The 10,664-nt window shown below is 25.4% G+C and overlaps 1 protein-coding gene and 1 non-coding gene across 5 annotated transcripts in view; one reads left to right on the forward strand and one right to left on the reverse strand.

The window, feature by feature from the left end:
• The window catches only part of LOC136983026 (PAS domain-containing serine/threonine-protein kinase-like), a 29,333-nt gene extending 28,263 nt beyond the window's left edge, over nucleotides 1–1,070 (reverse strand). For all 4 annotated transcript variants that reach the window (XM_067279639.1, XM_067279638.1, XM_067279637.1 and 1 more), the window contains exon 1: nucleotides 950–1,070. The gene's annotated coding sequence lies outside the window, so the exon portion shown is untranslated. The remainder of the gene's footprint in view (nucleotides 1–949) is intronic.
• Nucleotides 1,071–9,881: 8,811 nt separating this feature from the next.
• Nucleotides 9,882–9,954, forward strand: TRNAK-CUU (transfer RNA lysine (anticodon CUU)). The gene has a single exon. It is a non-coding gene; the product is annotated as a tRNA-Lys (tRNA).
• The last annotated feature ends 710 nt before the right edge of the window (nucleotides 9,955–10,664 follow it).

Raw genomic sequence — 10,664 nt, forward strand, 5'->3', positions numbered from 1 at the left:
GCTACTTACACATTTTAGCAATTCCTGGAATATTCTACAAATTCCATTCTTAAGATTTGTGTTTCCTTATGATAAAACTTATAATGTCTTATAACGTAATAACAGTTTCATATTTTAAACTACTTGCATTTTAAAACATAAAACCAATTAACAAAGATTTTTGATTAAATTTTCTTTGTATTTTTTGAAATAGCTTTAATGTTATTCACATGGTTTTCAAATTAATCATAAATAACTTTTCAAGTCATTTGATTAATTTGATTTGAAATATGTAGCCTATTAAAATTAATTTAATGAATTTAGATTTTTCTATGTTCTACAGAATCTGATTAGAAAACTACACAAGTACTGCAGTGAAGAAACTTTTACAGGCTGTCTAAGATATCTTTTTAGAATACATATAATAATATCTTTGAATTTTATATTTAATATCAGAATTATCTTAGAAAATGTAAATAAATTTAAAATTAAGTATTCTAAATAATTAATTTAATAATTATGGATTATATTCCTCACAATTTTATCCTTTTAAATAACATGAAACATTAAAACAATTATAGATTTGATGTTATCATATATGAATCATACTAATCTGTCAATATATATTATTGATTAAAATTAATTGATTGAAATTTCATATATAAAACTCTTATAAAATCATTAATTTGTATATATTAACATGTGTATTTCAATTAAAACCTTTAAATGTCTACAAGTTTATTAATAGGAATATTGTAAAGGACACAAGATATTTTTCAGTAACAAATACAAGTGATTATAAACACAAGAAGATTAAATTAAGAAGGAAAAGAACATTAAATAAAATGACAACATTGATAAAAATGTATCTAAAATTAATTTATTTTTTTAAAAAAAATCATCATTTTAAGTTTTTAAAATGAATATCGCCATCGTTACAAGTTAAAGCGTTATGTGTTAAAAAAAATACCTTCAACTATTGTAGACGGATGCAAAAATTACTATTCACAGAGGAGATCCTTTTACTTTTCTCCATTCTCTTCCTTCCAAACTAACATCGACAGTAGATGTCGCTACTACAAGTGTCATCTTCATCGTAGATTTAAATGTCCGATACGAGTTAAAAATTGTATCGGAGAATGATTAATTCGCGTTTAATATACTTTAATCTTCATACAATTCGATATTTGACGTATCGTATAAAGAAAATAATAATTAAATTAAAAATTTTTATTTAAATATAAAAAGAAATTTTATCCCGGGTTACGGTCAAGTGGGGGAAATCACGATTGATTCATATTTTGTTTTTAACTTTATCCATGACTACCGATTATAACATTATTTCGCTTTTTCACAGTTTAAATTTTGCCACGTTATTTTTACGAAAAATAAAAAGAATTTTTCTATAATTATTTTAAAATGAGAGTACGTCATTCTATAATAAGATTAATTTTTCTCTTATTTTAGAAGAAGCTTAATTTTCCAAATTAGAAGGATCGATACATTTTTATCATACCTTCAGGGTCAAAGTAACATTGATAAAATTACCTTTTTTTTAAGCTTAAAAACGAAAAACTAACTTAATTCAGATTTTTTTTTCATGTATAAATACATATAAAATAAATTGATAACCACGTTTCTTATCATAAATACAAACACATGCGGCGATTTAAGTTAACGGCTACTATATATAGAATTCTTGAAGCGTAAAACTCATTTATATTCCTGGTTTGTCGCGGGTTAAACAGTTAATTCAGTCACACAAATAATGAAAAAAAAAAGTTTTATTAAAAATATTTTAATAAATGTTCGTTTAAAATAAACATAATAAGAATCAATAATTGGAAGATTTACTTTAACGACTTTATTTAATTTAAAAGTATTAAAAATACATAACTTAAGAAAATTCGAGGTAATAACAGAATAACAACACGCAAAAACGAATACTTATTGATTTTTCCGCTGTTCTTTTCAAAAAAAAAAAAAAAAAAAAAAAAAATTAATTAGTAAAGTATAAAAAAAAGAAAGGGGAGAAAAAGAGTGGAAAAAAGAACTAATCATTTCAGAAAGGTCTTTTCGAAAATCTAAAATATTTAAATTTAAAAAGGTCAAACGATAAAGAAAAAAAAAATCCAATTTATTATAGTCGAAGAAAAGAAGAGATCGCCAAGAAAAAGATATAAAGAGTTTGAATTATGCATTTAAATCGTAATCTGTAGAATATCTCCAACATCTGGCCTTTATCACTAAAATTCGTCGTGTTTAATTATTGTTAAACATGATTAAAGCTCAAAAATGTATGATTAATAATTATATTATTAGAATAAAAGTATATATTCATTAAAGTGTAATAGCGATTAACTCAATAATGTAGTTATTTATTATTATATATTCTATCCGTAGTAATTACATATAATTATATAGGCCTATGCAATTATTTAAGACATATTTAACCTAAATAATTATGTGGGTTAAATATAACTATGTATTATGTACAATCTACGTACATTACGTATAGGCTACATAGATTTTACAAATTGTGTATGTTTAATATAAATAGCTATATAAGTTTACTTTATAAAAAGTCACATTTAGGAAGATGTAGATATTTATTTTATATTAATATATTAAAAATTTTGCGAAATTAATAGTAGATCCATACTTTAAAATTAATTCTATACACTCAATCATTCAAGTTATCACTCTATATTTTATATGTATTTGCATGTATTATAGATTATTATAAAAATATATCTAAGAGCAAACATGAGATATTGATGTAATAATATTTAAAGTGCAGTATTTTAAAAGGTTTGTGTTAATTCAGTTTTACTTATTTTAAACACTTGTTTCGATGTATATATCTGCAATATATTATTATAGTATCTAACAATTAGCATTTTATAAATGTTAGATTATATAATCTAACAACAATAACAAACAATACATAGAATGTGGCTAGTACACTAATGATAAGAAGTTTGATAAGTTATAGGCTATATAAATTACTAATATTAGAAATAGTCTAAATAGAATTATAACTTTAAATCGATCATTTTGATACACAATTATCGAATTCTGGGACCATATTAAGATTATTTTTAGCCAATTCGTACAATAATAAATTACATCGAATACTTATCAGCTTCTATGATAAATTATTGTGTCGGATTTAATATACTTTCTTTTCTCTTCTTTTTTAATAAATGATAACCGAAGTACGTAATAGACCTTTTAGCTTATGGTTCAAGTGTAGATCTAACTTCACTTCGAGGTTATTGCCCGAAAATAATCAATAAAACACTAAAACACACGCGACCTTTTATAAATTAACTTAAAAAGTTAGCCTACGTAGTAACGCTTATTTTTAACAATTTACTATAAAAAACAATAGCGTAATATATTTATTTTTACATTTAGAAACCACAAAATTAGATTTTATATTATGAAATATCGAGAATATCACAAACGTACCGTACGTTTGTCAATACTTGAGATATGCTCTGCTGTATAGAGCTTTAATCCGACTTATATAGAGAAAAATCTCCGCTGAATTGAAACATTCGTCTTAGCTTTTAACTTATTCGTGTGTGAATTTTAAAAGTTTTTAAAGAAGCCTACTTTTTAAAAAAAAAAAATAAAAATACTCATATTCGTTTGGAATTATATGCAGCCAGATTTTATATTTTTAGATTCTGGAATGATGTGGAAACAAATATAGGCTTGTATGGAGAAATACATTGACAAAGTTAACTCTCCAACATCTAAATATTGATATTAATCTAGATCGATTAATGTACGGGAGGAAAGTTTGCACAACTGTAAATTTTTAATATTAAATTTCTGTTTGGATAAATCTTCATTAGATTTATTTTAAATTATAATATTAATGAAAAATTATATGAAGTATTTTTAATATTTAATTAATAAGCATTTAATAATAATAAATTCTGTTAGGAATCTTTTGACCTTTAAGCCAGGTAATTTTATCATTTCATACAGCGCTAGTTTTCTATAATATATAAATTTAGTACCCTCCACAACACAGCCAGTTTCTTTAATGAGATTAATTCAATTATTGAAATTTTTAATGTTTTGTTCTAAAGAAAAAAGAGCCTCAATTACGTAACTTCAAAAATAATTTAAAATCATTTTTTATCTATAAAATATTTTTTAAAAATAAATTTTATATAAAATTTCTTACAGTGGGAGAATAAATACGATCTTCTTTATTAACAGAAGGCATCTTTAGGAGAGTCAAATTAGGAGGTTTTTTCTTCTTAAATCTTGGACTTGGTAAAGATTTAGCTGTCATGTTTCCGTATTTACTGTATAACTGTATGAAAATAATATAAAATTAACATTCTTTCGAGCATATTACTGAATAAAAAATTGTTTAAAAAATATATTAATAAACATTTCTTATAAGTCTTTATGATTTATACAGTAATATCATTTTATATAAATCGATATATTCAGAATAGCATTTATATTAAATTGTTAATATGTAAACAAATATTTAAATTTATAATTTAGACATTTGTTTGAATGTTTAAATTAAACAAAAATATGGTAGATTAATCGTCAGAAATTTTGCAATAATAGTATTTTATGTTAAGGTTGTTAATAAGTGCAAAGCTGTAGGAGGACAAATTTCAACATAAGTCCTGCCGTCGTTTATTGCTTTATTTATATAATAGTAAATATATATACAGAGTTTGTTACTTAATTTTAATTTTTAAAATTTATTATTTTAGTTTTCAACAGTTTATTACATATAAAATCAATTTAAATAAGACTCGTAATGATCCTATTCTATATGCAACATATTTCAAGTAGAGTTAAAATTCAAATATTAGGCTATATTATTACTTTAATATCTGGCAAATAAAAACATAAAAATGTATTTTAAATTAAATAAATTTTCAACATATTTCCCTAATCTTTTCTCCGCATAAATGAAAAAGTTTAAAGGCCTTATATTGTATTCTTATACTGATTTTAAAGTGTGAAGTTCTATAGATATAAGTAAAATCTATTAACGAATGTAAAATATTATATCAGTAAAAACAATTATAAGTTATAAAGTATAAAAATTACGTAAGCATACTTCTAATTATAAGCTACATTGAATATCGAAAAGGTAGAAACTCACCTCTTCCGTTATTGAGATCATTATGTATACTAAATCAAGAAGTATGGAAAAAGTCATTCGGTAGAGTAAATAAAACTGTTTCAATGTATTTATTTTAAAAAGTTTCTTGTAGATGGCGTTTTTAATAAATCTTTCTCCCTTTTCTCTCTTTTTTTTTAATTCAGATTACAGTCTAACTTTCAAAGTATTAACATCTGAAAACTTCACATTTTTTACCGCAATTCGACTTTTATAAATGCACTCTTGTATGTCAATATATTTATTCAAAGTCAAACGGAAATAAATGGCAAAAGTTATGCGCTTGACAGTTAGATATTTATGTACTTTATGATAGACTAATCTTAAATATTCTTACTTTGCAAGCCTGGGTTTCATATAGAACAATTTCACACAAATCTAAAATTATAAGGAGTATAAAAAAATTCATATTTCTCTCTAATCATTTGGATCATAACTTATTTCCTCTCATGAGTAAAATCATCTCATTTTTTAAAGTAAAAATGCCGTTTACATTTATAATCAGTATTTAAAATTGTATTAAATTATAAACTTTAATATCTTTTGAAAAATATTATATTTTTATATTAATATTATAGTATAATTAATAATAGAGAAATAATAAAATCATAATAGTCTTTAAAGAGTTTCTATTGAAACTTACATTATAAACTTTTGTAATATCATTAATCAGAGAAAATCAGTCAAGTTATTAAACAGTGCCAAAGTTTTCAGACTAAAAATTTTAAGGCATAAATTGATTCTTTAGATTTTTTCTAAAATTAAATATTAAACTTTTTATGATTTAACTGATAAATGACATTACATAAGGAAAAACCTATTTATTTTACATTAAATGAATGTTTTTATACTGTAAAATTGTACATTAAAAGTTAATTAAATCTATTTTTAAGTTAAAAAATCATTTAGCGTTTCGTTAAAATTAGATTTTTTTTTTTTTTTTTTTAATTTTAAACGATCCTATCCTCACCTTTCCAGAGAAATCCTTGTGTTGAGATGTCAATGATGTGTAGATTGAGTCATAAATATAAACGACCTTTGACGGTTGTTCTCGTCTAAGATAAGATACAAACAGGTAATGTTCCCTTTATTTACACAAATAAATTCGTGGAAGTATCAGTTACTAACACCAGAGAATAATTTATAATGTCGGATTATAATCATTAAAATCGTTCTGATAACAAAGTTAGGAATTTGAAAAGTATAAGCCTTAGAATTGTTTAATTATACTTATTCAAATATCTTCTTCTTATTTTACTTTTATTCTGTTTCACAAAAATTAATTTTAAATGAAGACTGTGACGATTATGTTACATTAATTGTTCTTAATTCTTAATTAATTAAAATATTGATTGTAGTATTTTTTACCTATTCATTTAAGTTCTTTATTTTCTAACTCGACTTATATTACGAATAGTGAATTATTTAAATCTTAGTAATTCTCATTGATACAGATATATTTCGAAATTTATCAGATAAATGAAAACTTCGCACATTATTCTAAGTTGCCTGACCTATTTGAAAGGCACTAACTTATATAAAAACATTTACAGTATATATAATCGGTTATCTTTTAACTGATTGTAGACTTTTATATTCTATATCTCAATTTTTCTTTATTATTTTTTGCATTTTTTTTTTCTTAGTAGTTTACTTCCATATATATTCGTTGAATTAAATAGGGATTAAAGTAGGTTAAAATGGAAATTATATAAACTTTTTCTTCCTGTTATGTGTAATATTTTAATGTTGTTTGCTATTCATATTAAATTATGTATTCTTTTAACTTTTAGTTTTGTTAAAATTTTAGTTCTGTGTAAAATGATGCCATTCACGTTAAAGAATGAAGTTTAATTACTAAGTAAGCTTTATAAAATAAATCTAATTATAAATTTATTCAGTAATCTGAGTAGTGTTAATCTTCGAAATGGATGTATTATATCTTATAGAAATTTAGAAATTCAATTTGAAAATTAAATTGCTAGTAAAAACATTAAAGAAACCGCAACCATTATGGTCTGCTTTCTTTTGTCTACTGAATAAAATAATTGTAAACTAAATGTTATTTTATTATTAAAATTAAAAGTAAATTTACTAAAAGAATTCTTATTCTTTGGAAACGTCTTTATTTTATTCACGGTATTATACTTATTGTAACTGTGAAAAAATTCTATTATTCTCTTACTTAATCAAATATTTAATTACTATACTACCAGTATATCAGGATTCAAACTGAATCGCAGACAAATTTATTGATTTTCAAAGAAAAATTCTTCTATATTTATTACATTTATCATCGTACCATTTGTATAATTTTTCGACAATGTTTCTTAACTGAATAAGTATAATTCTCTACAAATTAAAATAATTAATCATGTTCCTAATTTATTCTATTTAAAATATACGTTCTCCATCTCAAATTAGTGCTGTCTTGCCTCTGTACATCATACTTTTCCTGATAACAACTGAGTCATGCCGGTCATCTATATAACTCCATTCAGGAAAAATTTTTGAATTGAATTCGTGTAACGGCTAGACCGGAAGTTCGTTTATAGTTAATCGGAATCTGTTGCCTCTAATTTTTCCATATCTGGTCTTGATTTTCATCTTCTTCACACCGTTCTCGAGAGTAAAGAAGGACAGTCAGACGGACGATAGGGCTGCAATTTGAAAATTGCAGTCCAATGATAAAAATAAATGTTTATATGCATAAATTATACCAAAATTCTTTTCTCAAAGTACCGGTTTATCTAAAATTTATTAACAATATCTCCAAATATTCCGACCATCCGACAGAACTAGTTGAAGTCTTCATAACCAGAATTTGTTTGTTTATTAAGTTACAGTTAAACTTTAAATATCAAAAAATATGAATAAACTTTTGTTATCTGTTTTTAAAAATGTAATTATATTAAACTTTATAAACTGATTTTTAATACAATTAAATAAACGCAATACATTCTCATTTTAGACTATTTTATTAAGTTATAAAAATCTATTATTCCTCCTTTGGTATCAGTTTAAAATTTTAAACTGTAAGACGATGTATTTATTTCTTGGCAAACACATCTCTCATTAATTTATTAATGAAACTTTTTTGTTTATACTTATATTACTCGCAATCATGTTATAAATTTTATGATTTCTGATTATATATTATCCTGTAGCACAATCTCTTTAAATCTGAAAAAATCTAAAAAATCGTAGACTCAACAACTTTAAATGTTTTCCGTCTTTTCGTCGTTTATCCAGTATGGGGTTACCGTAGCCCTCATTTATGCAGACATCCCCATTTTGGAGATAAAAATTACTGTCCGCACACTTTTCTTGAATTCTCTGTTATGTCCTCATTCGCAGTGATTGGATTTTTTCTTCATTCCGGCGATACCCCCGCGTAAAAATGGGAGATTCTGTCTATTGGTAGTAGCGTAGAGCTAAATTTAGAACTCAGAAATTGGCTACCTGACTACATTTGCAATTGAATTGAAGTAGCGTTTCCGCTTCCGATATCATATTTTTAGCATCGTTTTCCAGTTCGATTCCGGTTTCGGTTCCGATCGTCATTAGCAGCCAGCTTCGCTGTTCGGTCACATGTGGACGGCTTTAGCTTTTGTCGTGTGTTTACTGTACAGTTTATCCATGTAGATTCATCGAAGTAATTGCTTACTTAATCCACGATAGGAAATTGGTTAAAAAAAAAACCTAGTGTCAAATATAGGCTACATAGGCTCAAGCCATTCAAGAATAATTAAAACGTGTGAATGAACTTTGCTTTCTATAAATCACATTAGGCTTTTTGTTAATGCTCAAAGATATTTTTGAAACAAACTAGCTTAATGCTGTTTAATTTATTAAGTTACAAGGTTTTCAAAAGTAAAGGTGCATCATTGTATTATTTTATCTTAACTCAAGTAGTTAGAAAAGTACATCAAAATTTTTTCGGAATTTTATGCACAACTCTGAGCATCAGTTGGTTAGTGATGTTCTAATCTTATGGTTTCACAATTTTTGGTAACTACTCCAACAAGTTTGATGTAACTTTGTCAAAGTGCCAGTCGTTTTATCAATATTTCTATTGCAAAATAAAGAACTTTTCGTTTTTTGTTTTTTTTTATCCTTTTTTTCAATTGAAACAATTTCTTCAGTTGAAAACTTTCGTGTTCAATTTAAAATATCCGATATCAGATCATTTATAATCAAAATTCAAATATAATGGTCTAGATCAAGGGTCGCCAAACTTTTTTGACCGTCGACCCCCTACAAGTTTTGGAAACCTCATATCGACCCCCACCAAAAAGTTTGTGTTACAAGCAAAACAAAGCACTTACTATTTGAATACATTTCTTTTAATTTTGCATTTGTTTTTCGTTTATTGTATATTTATTAATACTGTAATAATTTTTGTAACTGACAATCAGTGAGAGGGATAAGCTTGATCCTTAGCTTCCTCTTATCCTTAGCCTAAACTTGATAATCGACCCCTTAATAATGTTATATCGACCTCTGGGGGTCGGATATCGACTACTTTGGCGACCCCTGATCTAGATGTATGAATCATATAATACGGTATATCGTATTTCACAATAGATTTTTGCGTTTTAAGATTAATTTCTTGACGTCATAATAAACATAATCAGAAACATTAAAACATAAATATCGTAATTATTGAATATCATTTAGTAGTTTTCAGACCACCTACGAAGTAGTCCACAGAGAAAAGATTACCTAAGCCTGGCTAGCTCAGTCGGTAGAGCATGAGACTCTTAATCTCAGGGTCGTGGGTTCGAGCCCCACGTCGGGCGGTCTTTTATTTTATTTGTGTCTTAATTGCCAGAAAAATATTCATTTCTCTAATGTTCAATTTATGAAGTGGACATTAAATTCTGTTGTTACTGACATAAAGACGGTCATTAGACTTTTTTTAAGAGATCCGAAATTATTTAAAAACATCGCAATCAGTTTTTTTTTTATTGTTTTAATATCAACGATCTCTGTTCACAAAAACAAGATAGAATAGTCCTAAAAGAACTGTACATCAAAATAATAGCACATTGAAAAAAACCATATTTTGCGGAATTCATTATAACACGCGACATTAGTACGGTATTGTTAGATTAGTGCAGTGGTTCTCAAAGCGGGTGCCGCAAGTACGCCACAAGGGTGCCGCGAAATTTTTAAATAATTAAATAATTAATTAAAACAATTATAAAAAATTAATATTGGTTTTTTTCTACTAATCTTGTTACGTCGCCACTTGTCTCAGTGACTCGGTAATTGGCGATACGTAAATACTAGAAAAAAAAAAAAAACGAACTAATTACTAGTTGTCTGTTCTTCTGTTCCTGCAGCGAGTAGAAGTGCAATATAAATGCGTTGAATGCAATAATTGTTTTTATTATTGTTATATGTTCAGATAATAACGAAAAAGCATCATATAAAAATATTTTTCTTCTTTACAACAAGAAAAAATAAATTATTAACTTGTAATTAAATTTTATAATAAAATATTGAA

This window comes from Centruroides vittatus, unplaced genomic scaffold, assembly GCF_030686945.1.
Source record: "Centruroides vittatus isolate TY-2023 unplaced genomic scaffold, ASM3068694v2 contig_875, whole genome shotgun sequence".
NCBI lineage: Eukaryota > Metazoa > Arthropoda > Arachnida > Scorpiones > Buthidae > Centruroides > Centruroides vittatus.